This window comes from Thermobia domestica, chromosome 3, assembly GCF_964235325.1.
Source record: "Thermobia domestica chromosome 3, izTheDome1.hap1.1, whole genome shotgun sequence".
NCBI lineage: Eukaryota > Metazoa > Arthropoda > Insecta > Zygentoma > Lepismatidae > Thermobia > Thermobia domestica.
This window is the reverse complement of record NC_137456.1, coordinates 262,325,378-262,344,799: the sequence shown is the minus strand read 5'-3', so window position 1 is coordinate 262,344,799 and position 19,422 is coordinate 262,325,378. Positions and strand designations below refer to the sequence as shown.

General features: G+C 39.7%; 1 protein-coding gene across 2 annotated transcripts in view; it reads left to right on the top strand.

Annotated features, from left to right (window-relative positions):
• The window catches only part of LOC145681631 (uncharacterized), a 145,264-nt gene that overhangs the window by 104,368 nt on the left and 21,474 nt on the right, over window positions 1–19,422 (top strand). The gene's annotated exons all lie outside the window — the stretch shown is intronic.

Sequence of the window (19,422 nt, the reverse complement as noted above, 5' to 3'; positions counted from 1 at the left end):
GGAAAATCTTCATATTCATTAATGTTTATTTTACTATGTCTAAAACTATCAAAAATACATTATTATTTACTGGCAAGGACAGAGCTTTGTCCATGTTAAAATATATTCATCGCATAACATCATAGTACTAGCTCATTGAAGATGCCAAATTAATTTAGAAATTAAATTTTTAAATAATAATAGTTTTCATTAAACTAAGAATCTCAATTTCTTTCGTTTAGTAGTATATATCAGTTTTACTAAAGGTCTTAGGATGTAGTCTAGGTTCTTTGCATAAGAGCTATAGAAAAGTAGGGATGAGAGCACATCTCTTCGGAACATGTTAGATGATCAAACAATGAAAGAATCAAATGTAACACTTCCGAAACCGAGTCCTTCTTTACGAAATTCAATATTCAATATGGTACCCACGCAAAAGTACCAAATTATATTTCAACTTATATATATATCCTCATTGAAAAAAAGTTCGTTCGCTTTCGTATCAAATTAAAGATAATCGATAACGGATGTGAGAAAAGTGGGTATAATGTTTATATGTTGCCGCCATTTTTAAAAACTGTCCCTTTTTATAAAAAGACAGTTTTTCCCGCTTCTTGTTGTTTCATTTCATGACAAGGAACTATAAACTTATTACAAATATGAATACGCAGCACAAAATAATTAAAGGAGCATAACCTTAGCTCTCTATATTTAATAATATCTTTAGTAGATCTTAAAATAGACGGAGCTAGTTAAGTTTAAGCGTCGGGGGATGTAGCGCTTTTCGGACTGTTTAATGAATTACCGGTCAAACACTCAGTACGCGCAAAAGCTTCAAAGCTATTACATTTCAAAAAATTAAAATACTGCATTAATTTCATGGGTAAAGCAAAGGTAATAGGATGTTGTGTAGCAGGAAATAATAATAATATTTTACAAATGCAATAACATTATTATTTTAACAGGTTTGTTCACATAATATGTAGCTAATGTACTTATTAGAGAGTTTTATTTTAATGACTTTCATGTTATGAGAATTTACTTTAATTTGATTATATCATTATGAGTACTTGTAAAAGTTAGTAATAAGGTATTTAACGTAAGATTTACAGTTTTAAAATTTTTACAAACATATTACTTTAGTTGTGCTTTCCAGAATATTTACTTTTTTCAGAATATAATTAAACTTGATGACACTAAACATGAAATACACAGAATAATATTAAAAAATTTCAAAATATCTTAGCTGTGCTTCAGAACAATATTTCTGTATTTCTTGTAAATTGATGCAGGAAAAGTAAAACTTCTGACATTCAAAATATTAAAGTTATTAAAATAAGATGCGGAAATATTTGTAGAAATGCATCTTAATGGAATTATTTTTTATAAACTAGCTGAACCTGCGCTCTCTACACAGCGCATCATTCGCATATGAGCATAAATCTCCTTATCATTCCTTACAACATCTGTACATGTCTTTTTACAGACACAAGTGAAAGACGTATTGATTTAAAAATAGCCAAGGGGTATCATAAAGGGGAGATCTTCTTCTATTATGTTTTCTCAATATTTCGAACCGTTTGCAAGATTTGAGCCTGCTTTTGGTTGGAGTTTCTAATTCATGTATGACCACTGTTTTCTTTCTTCTTGTATGCAGTATGTAATAAGCAAATACATTAGATACACAATTAATTATAATGTCAGTTATATATGGTGTTCATTAGGCAAAGCACTCCAAAAAATGTTCATCTTAGGTTGGAGAAATGGTTATCCTTCCTTTTCCATTATTTATTGGCCATGAAACAAACGCCTGAGACATACATAACCCGTATATACAACAGTGTGGTGTTGGAATGTATAATGCTTAGGATATGATGCTTTACCCGTAAAAATGTAATAAAAAATAGTGTCCATGTGTTTTAAATATTCAATAAGAACTGTACAATTTACATAAAATTTGCAATCGATCAGTGAAAACGTCATCTTTCTAGAGCCTGTAGTTTCCGAGATCTCATTGTCGAAATGATTGGCCACAAACATATAAACGTAGTTTAAAAGAGCTCCAAAGATGGCAGCACAATTCATTAGCATTTATTTCGGAGAAGGCTTATTAAAGGCAAAGGCCTTTGAACAATAATTTAAAAGGATAAGCTTTGTGAAGAATATTTCTCTAAGTAATTTATATAAAGTACACTCTTTTAAAAATATTTGTCCTTGTTATAAACGTGAAATCACAAATAACCGTAAATCAAAGGTTTGAAAGCTAAGGTTATAGGTTAGAGCTCGGTTGCTTTTAATGAACTGGCCACCTGGAATCTCTAACCAGGTAAAAAAATAGGGTATCCGTAGCTGGCGGAGAAAAATAATCAAGTCATTTAGTGTGTCCATCCCCATTTGTTGATTTTATTCGCGATCTTCGTATATACGGTTGGATTACTTGCCTCTTTGGGGTTTAGGAAACAACCGTCGAATTGTATTTTCGTACATCCACGGAGGCTGACACCTTGATTTGATCTTAATTGTTGACAAACTTTCTATTCTCTAGGCTTACGATTTATTTTGATACTCTCCTCTTCGGAGGCAGAGATAACTAAAAAACGTTGACGACTTTGGCAACTCCACCGGCTAACGATTCGTAGTGCTTCCTCCTCGGAGGAAAAGCACCTTGACTAACTAAAACCTTAGAGCACTGCTCTAAGTTCATACCATTTATTAGGAACGCCACTACCTTTCTTGTAAGCTGGCGCCATCCCCTACTCTAACAATAAAGATGGCTTCTCAGAAGACATCCACCAAATCTGAGAAAAAATCTCAATCGACGAAGATTCCTGCTATTAGGGGCAAAATAATCCGAGCCACATACAAACCCGAAGACTTTCTTCTGCCCTTGGGCAAGAAGAAGCAAACAGCCATTCCAGGGGAGCTCAAATCAAAACAAAGTACACTTAAGCAATCAAGTGCCTCACAACCGGCTACTTCAAACAAGCCTGAAGATATGGACTTTACAGTAGTGGGAACACTAAAGCGACGTAGGTCTTCATTGGAAAACCTCAAGAAAGCAGACTACCCGCCACTCCCAGTCAGCAATAGGTTTGATGTTTTGTCTTTTGAGGTTTGAATAATACTGCTCCGCCAAAACAGCCGCCCAGTCATAAGCCTCCTCCCATTTTCATATACGGCATTATAAATACATATACTTTCATAAAGACCTTGTCACGAGCATTGAAGGAGCCTCCATTAGCACAACCAAATAAAGAGCGCATTCGAATTCAAGCGTCCAACAAAGATGATTATACCACCATCAAAACTTACTGTGAGCAAACGAAGACTGAGTATGCCACAGGTGTAGCAAAAAATGAACGACCTATTAAGGTAGTTGTCCGAAAACTACCTATTGACACAGATTTAGACGACCTAAAGGAAGAATTCTCCCGACTGGGGTACAAACCAACCAGCGTCCACCAAATGTCTCGTAAAAGCAAGACGGATGACAAGAAAATAATGATGCCACTGTTCTTGGTTGCTTTAGAACGAACTGCAGCAGTCAAAGAAATATACGCTATAAACAGCTTGCTTCACTACCGGGTTCAAATTGAACCTTACAAGCCTCCCTCAGTCTTGCAATGTTACAGATGTCAACGCTTGGGGCATTCGCAAGACACCTGCCAAGCCCACCCGAGTTGTCTCACATGTGGGCAATTACATTTTACACAGTCATGTACTAAACCAGACACATCCACACCCGCCACCTGCGCAAACTGTCAGGCAGATCACCCAGCAAATTACCGAGGCTGTCCGGTATTTAAATCCTACTCAGAAGCTCTCAAATTGCCGGTGCAACAACCGAACAAACACCCAGGTATACCTAAGAAAAATTTACACACACCATCCTCAGAGAAAATTTCCATTCCCGCTGCTGATAATATACAACCCGTGACTAAGGATGACAATGATGTTGAAGTTCCCACTTCTTCTCACAACAAACCAGTTACTGCCGTCCAACAAGAGAACCCTAACGAAGATGTTGACTTAAAATCAGTTCTTTCATTTCTCAAGGGCTTACATTTCCGTAAAATACTTACGCACATTAAACGTGGCATCACACGTTTTCTACAAGCTGCAGACTCAGCTTCCAAGGCTGCAGCAGTAATCGAAACAATAGTGGAAATGGTTTCTAAATCCGGCGTCCTACACCACACACTTATACCTGCTACGTGGAATGCAGATGGTCTTGAGGGGCAGAAACAAACGCTTCTTCGCTTTCTAATAAAGCATAGAGTTGATGTCATGTTCATCCAAGAAACACATTTTACTGCTCGTATCACTTCTTGGCGCCTATCTAATTACATTGTATACAGACAGGATAGAGTGGGTAGACAGAAAGGAGGATTGCTGCTCATTGTCAAAAAGTCATTACCAGTAAGGTCGCTTACAATACCACCACTACTTACTTTAGAGGCACTTGCTGTTGAGCTAATAACTCCAGGAATTCCATTAGTACTGGTCACTGGATATAGGTCCCCGGCCACACACTTAGAACCGACTGACTTCGACATCATCGCAAATTTAGGGCCCAAAGTTATCTTAGCTGGTGACCTTAACGCAAAGCATGGAGAATGGAACTCCATTACTCCAAACACTGCTGGAGACCCTTTACATCAATACCTCCTCACGTCCAACTTTATCATCAGTGCTCCACCAGATCCAACTCATTATCCAAAATTCGGCGGCCAACCTGACGTGCTTGACGTTGCTCTTTGCAAAAACGTATCCTTCAGTATTCACCCATATGTTCTCTCGGACCTAGACTCAGATCACGACCCAGTCATTTTTCATGTCTCCCACCGTAGCATCGCCCACACTGCTCCTATTCTTAAACACATAGAAACTGATTGGGATTTGTTTAAACAAGAATTAAACACACTGATCGACCTAAGCGATCGGCCCGCCACCATTCAGAACATCGATCAGGCAGTTTCTCATATCACAGTAGCACTTCGTACAGCAGAGGCAGCAAGCTCCACTACTACAATCTCTCCAACGCAAACAGGTCAATGCGACAGTCTACATCTGCAACTCTATATTCATTTAAAACGTTGGGCTAGACGTCGCTGGCAGCTCACACTTCATCCAGCCTACAAGACACTGTGGAATAAACTGCGTGCAAAGATCAAGATGCTAACTCAACGACAAAACCAACAGTACTGGGAAGATACTTTTCGTAACCTCACAGTAAATGATCGTAAAATTTGGATATACTCTAAATCCTTCCAACGGGCTACTAATGCTTCCAGAGCTAGAGTCCTCCAAGGACCACAAGGACTGACTCAAGACCCTCAGTTGCAAGCAGATACTTTCGCTGACTCTCTGCAAGCACAGTTCCAGCCCAATAGAAATCAACTCGATCCTTATTTCCACCAGCACATTAAGACTACCTTATATAGTATACGAACTCAAAACCCTACACATGGCATCAACCCAGTTACACCTCGGGAAATAGAAAAACACATTAAATGTCTACCGACAAAGACAGCATCTGGGCCTGATGGGATTCGCCCTGAGATACTGAAACATCCAACTCGAAAATTACTGGTCTTTTTGGCATATTTATTTAATGCCATCTTTCAAATATGCTACTTCCCAAAGACCTGGAAGGAAGCTCGTATTATCACCATCCCTAAACCCGGAAAGAATCCGCTGCTTCCGGAAAACTATAGGCCGATAAGTCTTCTGTCACACTTAAGTAAATTATTTGAACGTGTGTTCCTCTGGAGGTTGAAACAACATGTCGCCAATAGTGATCTTCTACCCTTCCATCAGTTTGGGTTTCGTGCTCAACATAGCACTACTACCCAACTCGTACGAGTAGTTGATCACTTAACAGTGGCTTTCAATAGAAACCACCACACCCTTGGAGTATACCTGGATGTGTCAAAAGCATTTGACAAAGTCTGGTTAGCTGGATTGTTATATAAGCTATACACTCAAGGTCTTCCGGATCGTTTTCTGCATTTACTTCGTTCTTATCTCATTGGCAGATCCTTTCATGTGTCAGTTGATGGTGTCAAATCTTCGTCTAGGCCAATTAAAGCAGGTGTCCCACAAGGCGCTGCACTTTCACCACTTTTATATAATCTCTATACAGCAGATCTTCCAACTTCACCAAACTGCTTTTTCGCAACGTATGCCGATGATACCGCCTTTTTCACAACAAGTAGTTCACTTGCACAGTGCTACATCTATATGCAACGTCAACTAGACAGATTTCGGGAATGGGCCAGGCGCTGGAGAATTAAAGTAAATGCCGACAAAAGTTGCGCTGTCATTCACAGTAGAAGACGCATCCGCGCCCCTCGAAATCTAATATATGAGAACGCACACATTCCTCACGCCACGCATGCGAAATATTTGGGTGTGACATTAGATCAGGGGCTCACGTTCGCCCCACACATCAAAGATATAAAGCAACGAGCATTACGAAAAATCTCGGCCTTGTACCCCATTTTTCGCTGCAGTTCAATCTCTCATGAGGTCCGCGTGCACATTTTCAAGATGATAGTCCTGTCCACACTTTCTTATGCATGTCCTGCCTGGCAACATGCTTCTAATAGCCATCTTCAAACACTTGAAAGTGTGCAAACGAGAGCCGGACGCATCATCACTGGTCACGACAGATATACTCGCAACAGCCAAATTCTGGAAGATTTAGAGCTGCCTCCTGTTCGAGAAGTTCTACGGCATCTCCATCGTAAGTTCTGGCATACTTTACCAAGACATGTTAATCCAGCTATAGCCACCATTGGCACCGAATGCGCTCTACGGAATGTTTATCGCACGCCACGCATCTAGTATCTTTCCATAGCTCGTAATAACATTATCAGCTACTCTGCGACAGTTGCAGATGTAGACTTCCAGCCATAATAAAACAATAGTAATATCCAACTAGCCACCTGCACATCTATATATATTCTTTATGCCATCTTACTCATGGAGTCAGGGGCTTCGGCCCGATACTCTTCACACAACTTCAACATTACCGTGACCGTGACCGTGCTTTTAATTAAACACTTATAAAGTCTTCTTGCGACCATCCATACTCCATGGACACATCGCATGGCTTAATGCCAGTAACAAATTCTACACTCGCCTCCAGATCATAGAAAGACATGCACTACGCCTTGCATATCGTATCAAACTGCCTAGCCCTACCCGGCTACTCTATGAGCGTATTCCATTTCCACATCATCTTCTTCATCTAGAAAAACTGCGTACCAGGTACATCACTACCCGTTGGACTCAAGGCCATCCCATCCTTCGCAGTTGTATACGCATCGATGCAGATCAAGATGTTCCACCCCGTCTACAATCTACACCACTTCAGCACTTAGTTACACTGTACCTTCTCACACATCCTGATGAACAAATAGACGAATTTCTATTAGCATATCAACCACCAGACTTATCACCAAACATTTATCCATCTTTTGCACTTTCATTCGCACTAACAAGGGCATCATTATGTCTCTCATCATGTGTCGAGTCGCCCCGACACAAGAAGATAACCCTTCACCTGTCTAACTAACAATATCACTGTGTTGTGGCGTCTAACTTGCACCTCATCTTTCATCTCATCACACATACATTTCGATAGATATTGTACGTACAATAAATAACGATTCCTGATCAATTGATGAATAAAAATCCGAATTATGAATGAATAAAAACAATAAATAAATAAATGAAATTAAACCTCTTTGTCCATCCAACTTATCCTTTGTTCCCCTTACGCATAACTCCACTCCCAAGAGAAGGTATTACCTTCTACGGGTTCTTGCATTGTAAAAAAAGTTGCTTTTAACATCATACTTTCCCAGAGCTTAGCTTTGCTCTGCTCTGAAGCGCCACTAGAGCATAGTGACGAGTTTTGTAATTTCCTATCCTCTATCCTGGTCACTGAAGCTTGATCTCTGTGTGTATCGGTTGAGAGACTGATCTAGCCCAATTCATCAGATACCTACGCAGCTTGATAGCCTCTTTGGCCCACCTAGACCACTATCCAAACGGGTGGTCTTCTTCAAACCTGTAACCTAGACGACCTTCGCTATGGCTTCTGGACAAGGTACTGGTCATACTGGACTACCCCCTGTTGTTGCTCAGGGACCTTCTCTGACGGCGGCAAAGATCGACAAACGAAAAGCCCGCCAAGAGTCAGAGCCAAGCAGTCCAACGGCTCACTCTACAACAGCTGTTACCTTTTCTGCTGCACTCCAGATGACACCTCCAACCAAACGTCATCATACACTGAGCGAGTCCTCGTCTGAGTCTAACAATCTGGATATCGAGATTCCTGGAAGATCATCTAAACCAGTAGTCCATTCTTTTCTTCTTACCAACTACGACGTTAAGTACCATGATTTAAAGCAGATTTACTTACGTCTCCTGAAGTACGTGCCACGATCGGATGTTAAACAGCTAATACCTACCAAGAACGGTATTATTATCCGATCGACAGATCCTAACATGGCAACCACTCTCCGTAACAGCTACTCGTTCGAGATCTTTGGCACCTCAGCTAACCTCCAAAAGCTTTCATCCAACCAGGCGAAGCAGCCTCCACCTCCTCGCAAGCCTCCAGCTCTCTCTGTTGTAATACGAGGAGTAGATCCCCAGTTCACGGATGCCGAGGTCGCTGATGAACTTAAGCTAGAGGGTCATTCAATCCTGAAATGCATTCGCATAAAGAACGCATCCGGACCTACTTATATGGTTCGAGTTCTCACAAACAGTCAAGAGACCGTGGATGACCTTCTTAGCAATGGTGCTTACATATACCTGAAAGGACATCGGGTGGAACCGTCTCACTCACCTCCGCCTCTTCCTGTACGTTGTGAGCGATGTCAAGCTTATGACTCCCATCACACTAACGACTGCAGGAACTCTTTCAAATGCGGGTACTGTGCAGGTCCCCATTCTACCAAGTCTTGCCCTAATCTCAGTAATCCACCGCAATGCTCAACATGCCCAGATCAACATCCTGCATACAGCTATAAATGTAAGGCCAAACCCGCTGCAGAGGTGCTAAAACCAGAGCTCACTGTACCTATACGCATTCATAACACAGATTCTAGTACTCCGCCTCCTAGTTCTGCACAACAACCGATCACAATCGACAATTTTTTATCATTTCTCACTGTTACTCTGGAGAACATACATCCATTTCTTCGTGAACATATCCTCCAACAAGTACAACTCGCTGCTAAAACTATCCTACATGTCAACTTCACCGGCACCTACTCCAACAACTACGCTCATTTTTATTCTACAGTCCATGAGTCTGCAGTCTAACTTCTTTCACCATCTATTAACGTTGTTTTTCATTATGGCAGTACATTTTCTTTTTCTGAACATTCGATCTCTACCAAAAAACAAGCCTTTGTTTGAGCAACTACTTATGGCGGAACACATTAATTTTTTTTCTTCTCAACGAAACATTTCTTACTCCTAAAATCTCATGCAAATTCTCACCCTATTTCCTTCTTCGACACGATAATACTATTCCCACTCGACGTGCTAATGGTGGCGTCGCTATTGGTTTTCCGCACTCTATTTCACATAGAGTACACGCTACTGGAGATACATCACTACCAGAACATCTTATCGCTACTCTATATTTCAAACAATGCTACGTCACTGTTGCTACCATATACATACGACCAGGCCATCCTATTCCACTAAGTTTCTTCCAATATATTTCTGACAATTTCTGGACCTATATCATAATGGCCGACATTAAGTACCATAGCCGCTCAGATAATCAAAAACGCACCTTTTACAATTATATTCAGACTCAAACGACGGGATTTATTCATCCCATTCCTAAACCGACTCGACCGGCTTCAAATACAACTCCGGATATAGTCATAACATCACCCAATATTCTCTCCAAGCTCACTCTTTCTGTGCTTGACCCGCTTGGGAGTGACCATATCCCAATTAAAGCTACTCTTCAAAATACAGGTCCACTTCAACCCGCTCCGCCTACAACTCCCCGCATAGTGGCTCGTTTCGACCGTGCCCGTTGGCCTAACTATAGGGAATACCTTTCCAACAGGTTAACACCTTTATCCGCTCAAACTTCAGAGTCTAAACTATACGCCACTATTTATGAGATCACTGATAGTATTCATCAGGCGTCCTTGCAGTATATCCCTCAGACTACAATTGATCCCTATAGACCAAAACTACCGCCACAATACTTACCTTTAATACGTCGTTCCCGCCAACTTTATCGAGATTTCACTCGCATAGGCAATCTGGAATCGCTTCGTCAACATCGTCAATACCAAAGGGCAGTGCATAATTATCTTGTAGCATACAAGACCAGAAGCTGGATAAAAACCTGCAATACCCTCTCTGATACAGCGCATCCAACTAAGTACTGGAAACGCTTTCATCAGCTCACTGGTAACACCACTCGCCCTTCATATCCACTCATTGTCAATGATACGCCATTACACTCTGACCTGGATAAAGCCAATGCCTTCGCTGATCAACTTCAAGGTGTCTTCACGCCTCTTGGACCTGCCCTCTCAGCTCGCACTCATCCTACTGAACGGCTCAATCTCAACTCACCATCACTCCAACCTCATGTTGATCATCTTCTACACGACAATTCACCATTGACAGCACCTGTTACAGTCACCGACATTATTACCACCGTCGCTCGTAGACGTATCACCGCTCCCGGGCGAGATTCTATTACGTATCGCCATATCAAAGAAGGGCCACACATCCTCCATTATCTCATGTCTCTCATCTTCACGTTCATCCTCCGTACTGGTTTCATCCCTAACGACTGGAAAACATCTAAAACTCTAATGTTTCTGAAACCGAACAAACCAGCTTCATCTGTGTCTTCTTATCGCCCGATTCAACTCACCCTTGTTTTCAGTAAAATACTCGAACGGATACTTGTCTCTCGTCTACACATACATCTCGCTGATCATAACCTAATTCCCTTTCATCAGGCCGGATTCCGTCCGAATTACAGTATTAACGATCAACTACTACGCCTGACCACGTACATCACTGCCCAGTTTAATCAATCTAAGCCTTCCTGTATTGTCCTTTTCGATTTAGAAAAGGCTTTTGATAAAGTGTGGCATCTTGGCCTTCTCTATAAACTCTTTTCTTTTCGACTGCCACTGTGTTATATTCGCTTCATCTACCATTTTCTTTCAAGTCGCCTGACCTACGTTCATGTTTCTTTCGATTTACTCCCCTCCACTACTACAAACCAGCCCCTCAAAAGTAGGTCACAACTTGATTGGAAGAAAGCCCCCTGGGGTGAACATCTGCCGGGCTATTGAACTGTTTCCTTGGTGTTTGTTAGAGGTAGGAACTGTTGACGACGCTGTGGACTTATTTACATCTGTTGTCCACTCAGCCATAAAGGACTTTGTGCCGGTGAAAGCATCAAAATCGAACAGGTTTCCGGTCTGGTACGACAATGACTTCGTGAACTTCTTAAAAACAAAAAGCTTACCTGGACGCTATGGAAATCACATCCGAGTGACTACACATACAAAAACTTTGCTAGAATAAGAAGTCTTGCCAAGAAGGTATAGCGGCGTAAATATTTTGAATACATGGACTCAATTGGTGATTTTACTGTTAGTAACCCTAAAGTCTTTTGGTCTGTAATTAAATCTAGAACAAAATCTCCGGGCATACCGGCAACAGTTCAAGATGAAAATACTGAAGCGAGTGATGATCAAAGACCAGACCTCTTCAATAACTACTTCTGCAAAACATTTACTTCCCTTCCCTCCACAACCCATCTCCCCCCTCTCCGCCCCATCTGTTCGGACACCTTATCCATTCTCTCTACCACCCCGGGCGAAGTTCTGGCTCTCTTGCTATCGTTATCTCCACGTAGATCACTTGGACCTGATAAAATTAGTCCTCTCTTTCTCAACAAAACTGCTTCAGTTATTGTGGTTCCTCTATCTATCTTATTCAATAGATGCTTCAAGGAAGGGTATTATCCCACCAGTTGGAAACTAGCTCACGTGACCCCAATATATAAATCAGAACTTAAAGATCATGTATCCTCCTATAGGCCAATATTTCTTCTTTCTGTAATATCAATTATCTGCGAAAAAATAATCAAGGACAGGCTACTTAAATTCACCTCACCTTACATCCATAGTTCTCAGCACGGCTTTCTACCGAAAAGCTCAAGTCTCTCAAACTTAAGTACTCTTCTTTCCTGTGCAGTCAAATGTATGAATAACAATACTCAATTAGATGTTATCTACTTTGATCTCTCGAAGGCCTTTGATTCTGTTAGTCACTTTCATCTTCTTCATAAACTCTCCAATAGATTTAATGTACATGGCAAATTTCTCTCTCTAATTACAAGCTACTTGAAGGACCGTAAACAGAGAGTTGTTCTTTCAGGGGCGACTTCTAACCCCCAACCCGTGATCTCAGGGGTGCCTCAGGGGAGTGTACTTGGGTCTCTGCTGTTTGTCCTGTATATGGATGATCTCTACACGCACTTATCAGCTCAACGTAGTGGCCTTCTGCTTTTTGCTGACGATTGTAAGTTATACAGAGAAATATCGTGTCTCCATGACACAATTGCTCTACAGGAAGACATAAATTACCTTACAGGCTGGTGTGAAATGTGGCACTTGAAACTCAACAGTAAGAAATGTGACAGTATTACTATTACTTTGAAAAAGTCTCCTGTTCCCTCCACATACCATAACAACGATTCCCCTATCACACATTCTGCTAGTCATAACGATCTTGGTGTCATCTTTGATACAAAACTCACCTTCTCTGACCACATCTCCTCAATACTAAAGAATTCAATGCGCATGTTGGGACTTCTTTATCGATTCACCGAACTACGCACTGTTTCTTCATTAGCAACTTTTTATAAGACTTTAATAGCGCCCAAGATGGAATACTGCTCTCCCATATGGGCCATGGCAGCACCTACACATCTCTCCAGACTTGATTCTGTTCTCAATTTCTTCATCGCTATAGTCCGTTTTCGTGTTCCTGCACTTCGAATATTATCTAAGAAGGAGCTCTTGCGACATCTTAATATTCAGACTCCTGAAGTATGCAGAATTATCTCTGACCTGAAATAACTACATAAAATAGTTAATGGAAGCTTAAGATCGGAAATATTACTTCAGAAACTATCCTTACGTGTCCCTTCCCGCATCACCCGGAATACCCACCTATTCCATCTTGCCCGTCCTAGGTTGGCTGTTATACAGAGGTTTCTTTTTTATAGAATACCAAACTGTTATAATCAAGTAACAACTGATGTGGACATTTTTTCGAGCTACCCAGTGTTTGAAAGAGCAATTAAACGAGCTTTGACGGAATAGTTTTACTTTTACACTCTTTTTTTCTATATTGTTGTTAATGTTGTCTTCTTTTTTCTTTCTTTTGTTAGCATGTCCCTGTGTAAAATGGCAAAGTTATGCTGTATCTGGGAATTTGTTCAATAAATAAATAAATAAAATAAATAAATAATGTTCACTCTCACCCTGTATTTATCCATTCTGGTGTTCCTCAAGGCTCTGCTCTGTCCCCGCTTCTTTACTTACTATATGTAGCTGACTTCCCTCCTCTCCATCCAAATGTCAGCCTTTTCCAATATGCGGATGATACGGCTTTTCTGGCAACGGCAAATACCATTCAACGCATCAACCACATTCTTCAAACTGCCATAGATGCTTTCCTTGAGTGGTGTGATACGTGGCGACTCAAGCTTAACGCCAATAAAACTCAAGCCATTATCTTTCTACCACCAGGCAAAGGCAGTCGGGTCCATCGCAATCCATCCAACCTCAATATTGAGATTGTAGGTACACCACTTGCTGCTAGTCCCACAGTCAAGTACCTGGGCATCATCTTCGATTTACATCTGAAATGGTCTGCACATCTGAAAAGTCTTGCTCTAAAAGCGACCAACCGACTGAACTTACTTCGACGCCTAACTGGGACTACTTGGGGACTGAAACCTAAAATCCTACTTAACACATACAAGGCATTTTTACGTCCCGTTTTGACTTATGGCTTTACAGCCTGGCTTTCCGCACCCGAGGCATACTACCGCCGACTCCAAATTCTTGAGCCCCACGCCCTACGCCTTGCCTTCCGAATTAAATTACCCAGCCGTAACCGGGACTTATATGACAGAACACCTTTTCCACACATTCTCTATCACCTAGAAGACCTCAGACTCAGGTACATTACAAAGCGATTCCAGACTCACCATCCATTGCTCTTTGATGCTATGCATCACGAAGCCACCCTCCGCAAACCTTCAACAATTCTCCGGCATTCTCCACTCTCTCTGCTGTTTACTCTGTTCCACTACGTTCTCCCACCAAATAGTCCCGACTTTCAACTTCTTGAAGACTTCCTTATTGCGCTCCCCTCACACTTCATCACTCCATCTCATGTTGCACAGTGACTTTCCCGCACTCCCCTCGTCTCCATTGCGTCCAGAGCAGCCCCTGGACAGAAGATAACACTCATTCATCTCACTAACCCTCTTCTCTCTATTGTGTTGTGATGTCAAGTGCACCTCATCGTTTCATTTTCATTTTTCACCGATGCTCTGCTCTCTCCAGTGTCATGTTGAATTGCTCGCTAGTGTACATTTCCCTTTTCTAGACCTAATGATTATGGTTAAAGGCCATAATGTCCTCTAATGATACCGAAGTTCAGATGTAATAAAGTTAATAAAATCTCCTTTGCCTGACGACAATGGTCCAACAAATAAAGTTCCTGTCAACTCCGCATCCCAAATAAAGGGCGTAACCCTTTGGGTGGGTGCTAGCTGCGGCTAGCAAAAAAAAAGTGCTTTTAATTACTAGCTATCAGCGACTACCAACTTTTATGCACGCCTTCAAATCCTTGAACGCCCTGCACTCCGCATAGCATATTCTCTACCGCAGCACACACCTACTGCAGAGATCTACCGACGCACCACAATGCCTACACTTCTTCCTCATCTCCGACGCCTTCGCAGCCGTACACCTTTCAGCGCATTTCAAATGCCCATCCTCTCCTTAACAAACTCTTGGAACAAACACCTACGGAACTCAGATACGCATACCCGCCTCTCGATCATCTACTGGCCATTTACGAACAGGACAACTCCCCTGAGACGCACAACCCACTTCGCCGTATCTATCACCACTATGTCCACATCCACAATCCATGATCCCACCCCTGGATCTCTGTGCAGTTTAGTTTCCACCGTCTGAACACGACCACATTCCCAATCTCTGCACCACTCCATGCTCATCCATAATCGACTTGCTTCTACAACTCTTTATTAGATGACATATCTGCGTCTTAATCTTGCATAACAGCCTGAGAACCTTCTCATATTAATTCGTCAAACATTTTCTTCTGTCACTGGCCATAGAGACGGCATAACCGTCTGCGGCCCGCCCATCCACGGATGGGAATGAAAGACATGTTAAAAATGCTCTTAATTAGTACTGTAGCAGTTTAATAGATAGATTGTTTTTGTGCAAACAAAGTAAAATTACGAGAAAATAAATAAATAAATAAATTCTCAAATTCATAAGAGGAAGCGAACGTTTCTATTGGTTTAAAATTAAGAATAATAAAGTAATTTACAAATAATGCTAAAATGGATTTTGTAGTTAATCACTTACGGAAAACTGGTAAAACCATTACACTATTGTGTAATATATTCAATCACTTCCTTTCTATTTATTTCTACTTATTTTCATATTTAATACTGTTGTCCATTATGGTACGTTCTCCATGTGATTAGATATTACTCTTTTGCTATGAATGTAAGGACATTTAAGGACGAAGCACGAAGAACCGACACTTGTGCCAGTGCGTTTCCAGTATGAAACACAATCTACATCACGTTCTCGACACTTACACCTTCTTGTTCTGCAACTTTTACATCCACATATAACATGCTCTGGGAGGTAGTTGAGTGTTGCACTAGGAATTAGTGAGTTGTGTTCTTTAAGCTTGCCAGCCATACTTCAACAAATTGAGAGGGATACTTCCTTCAAGCACAATTAAACAAATGTGTAACATGAAGACTGACCTTTGCAAGTTAGTTCTAATATGAAAGACTTGTGAGCGGAATAGTTAAGAAATTGACCATTTTTGAGGACATAATTTGTTCGTCTATAGGTTTGTCAAATGGTTTCGAACAAGTGCCACATTTGATAATTTAAACAATATACTTGTTTGCATTCTCAAAGTCGTTTGGCTCTTCAGACCTCTGGCTTGCAAAATTTTGAAAGAACAAAATCTGCTTTTATAGGTGTTGATTTTGTACCTATTTTACTTCCGACATCTGAGCCTGTAAGATAATAGGTGGCAATAATGACTTCTCTCACAGGATCTCCTTTTTTAGAAAGTGAATGGATAGGAATAATCTTTGATGCAGATTTTCTCATTCATAGCTTTGTCAATTCTTGGATTCCAAAGATTGAGGAATAATGAACATCTGTGTCATTGGAAATCACTACAATATGTTGAATATTATTCCATACGCAATGCTCGATGTGAGAAATTATTCCCAAATCTCCATCTTCTAATGAGCATTTTAATTCTTCGTGTAATTTTGGAACAATTGAAGAACCAGTTACAGATATAGCAGGAGTTGCACCATTTTCAAATACTAATCCATTCAGATACATTTCATAGGGAATAGACTTTGCTTTTGTGCAGAGGTAGTCTTTTAAGACATCTTGAATTCCAATTTTGTTTTCCAAGGAAGCCCAAAATCTGTCCACTTGTAGCGGTAGGGTTGTGATAGGTGAGAGATATGTTAATAGTATAGGTAAGGCGGTTACCCTTCGCTATTTTTTCCACATTTTCCACTGAGGTTGTTAGATAGCTGTCAAACACTAAATTCTCGCGGGTGCATGTGCAAACACGCTGTAGTTTCTGAAGTATACATCAAACACATCAGCAAATGGTTGTAAGCCTTTTACTAGAGTTTCTGGAAGTTCATGACATGACATGGTGTTCATGCCATCAAAAATAATTGCTGTATTCATTGATGGATGTCCTTCAAACATTTAATCAGACAGTACCAACAACTTCTGCGAAGTAGAGATTACTTCCAGTTTGTTTGCCATGATGGTTGCAATCAAATTGTCCGGCAATGTAATGGAATGGCACAGGTCATATCGCAATATATAATCTAACAGAAGTCCTCTTGTAACGACCAATAATTCCCTTTTACTTTGTTTTACTGGTCGAAAGAATATAATAACAACAGTAATAACAATATTAATTATTCCAAAGTAGAAATAAATAATTTAAGAAAATATTAAATACTTAGGACTGAAAAAAGAGAAATAAATGCCGATGTTCAGAAAAAATATGATTCTACACTATTCATTATTTTTAAAAAATCTATTGCACTGACATTAAACTAAATTTCATATATTGATCAGAACTTACTAGGATTTTGTCCTAAGCAACGAATCCATCAGTGAATTTCAATCCTTACTCATTAACCTAGAAAAAACTTTTATTATAGGTTAGTAATTAATATTTCAGAAGGACTCTAAATAGAAAAATGTATCTGCTCTAGAATTTGAACTAAAATAACCTGTTCAATATGTTTATTGTTTCAGAAAATAACAAGAGAGTCTCGATCATTGCATATGCATGACAGTTGCCTATGCAGTAAATTTTGCCTTAACAGAGCAGCTCGTATTTTAACATTACTATTGTGTAACAATAATAAATATAATTTTACATCATTATTAAAAAATACCTTAACGTCTTTATATACTTTTCTTAGTTGGATGTTTATAATAAAATTATTCATTAGTAATACGAGTGACGAAATCTTTCCGCCTGCTAAGATAAATAGGGAGAATCTATATCAGATTGGCCTCGCAATGCCTCTAAGAACAGAGCAATGAACTATGACATCGGCGATAAAATACACCAATATTTCAAGTTCTGTTCACCTCTTTGACTAAATAATGCATAGCATGCAAATTACGTAACTACACAATACACATTTTAGATAAAACAATTGAATGAAGAATTTGACAAAATAATGCATAGCATGCAAATTATTTAACTACACAATACACATTTTGGATAAAACAATTGAATGAGGAATTATGTATTTAACGCGAAACATATATGGAATGTGAGACATTGGCTTGAACTTAATGAAAACATATATACATCAGTTATCAATTCATTCTGCCACGAGCTGACCATAGATGTATCCTGTATCCTAGCACGGCACAATTACCAACACTAACCAAACAATAAAATAGCAAAGGTATCCATGTTTTTCTTAGTTCGGTTCATTACTAGATATTACACGAGCAGCATGCTGGCAGGTTAGAGACTTACGTAGGCAGGTAACTGTGAATGGCTGGTATTTTCGAAGCTCATTCGGCATGCTAGTAGCTATTATTTATTAGAAAAGTTTATAATTGAGCAAGGAATTTAGATTAGATCACATTCGAGAATCTACATTCATCATCTGATCGTATTATAAGAAGTTCCCACTATGGACCTGAAGTGTACTACCGGTATTTAGCTACTAATCATCATCATACTATTCAAATGCTCACGGAAAATTTTAAACTTACGGCATGTTATTTATTAAATATTAGTTTTACTTTTCACTTCCGCTAGTGCCACTACCGAGAAGTACACAAAAGACTTTGTATTTAACACAGCTGCAAAATTTATCACATTAATCGGTCATCTTGGGATTCCTACTGCAGCTAAGAGAACTCCTGTGAAGCTAATAATTGATTACGGAATACCTTATAATACAGCTGTACCACTCAGCACCGTTCGAGTCTGAAATGAACTGCCTCCAGAATATTCCCATGACTGATAACAATATTTGTTCGGTGTCAGAATACCACAATACACCATTACAAACGAATCATAATCTCTCTGTAAAGTCCATAATCTACATTTAAATTCACGTACGAAGTCCCAATCAGGTAACTTCATTGTTTCCATTGTCATCAAATTTTCTAATCAATAATTTTGCATACGTTAAATAAATAGCCCAAAATGTAATTTTAGCATAAACGGAATAATAGTATGACTCGTCCCGACGCAAAGGCAGCCTATATTTATACAACATTTTTTATATCCATAAGTCACACCTGCAACTAATGCCGAGAATTAAACAAACTACAATTTTCATCTCTGTAACAATATCATTCCTTTAAATCAAATTTAGCATTCAAAATTTACTCCCGTAATTCCTAAATAAATATTAATAATAAAAAATTATTTCTTCCCAAAATGTATAAAATATTTATTATAAACAGCACTATTTCTTTGCTTCTTCTTTTGAATTTCACTCGCCAGTTATTTTGTTGCTATTAATTTCAGTTGCCC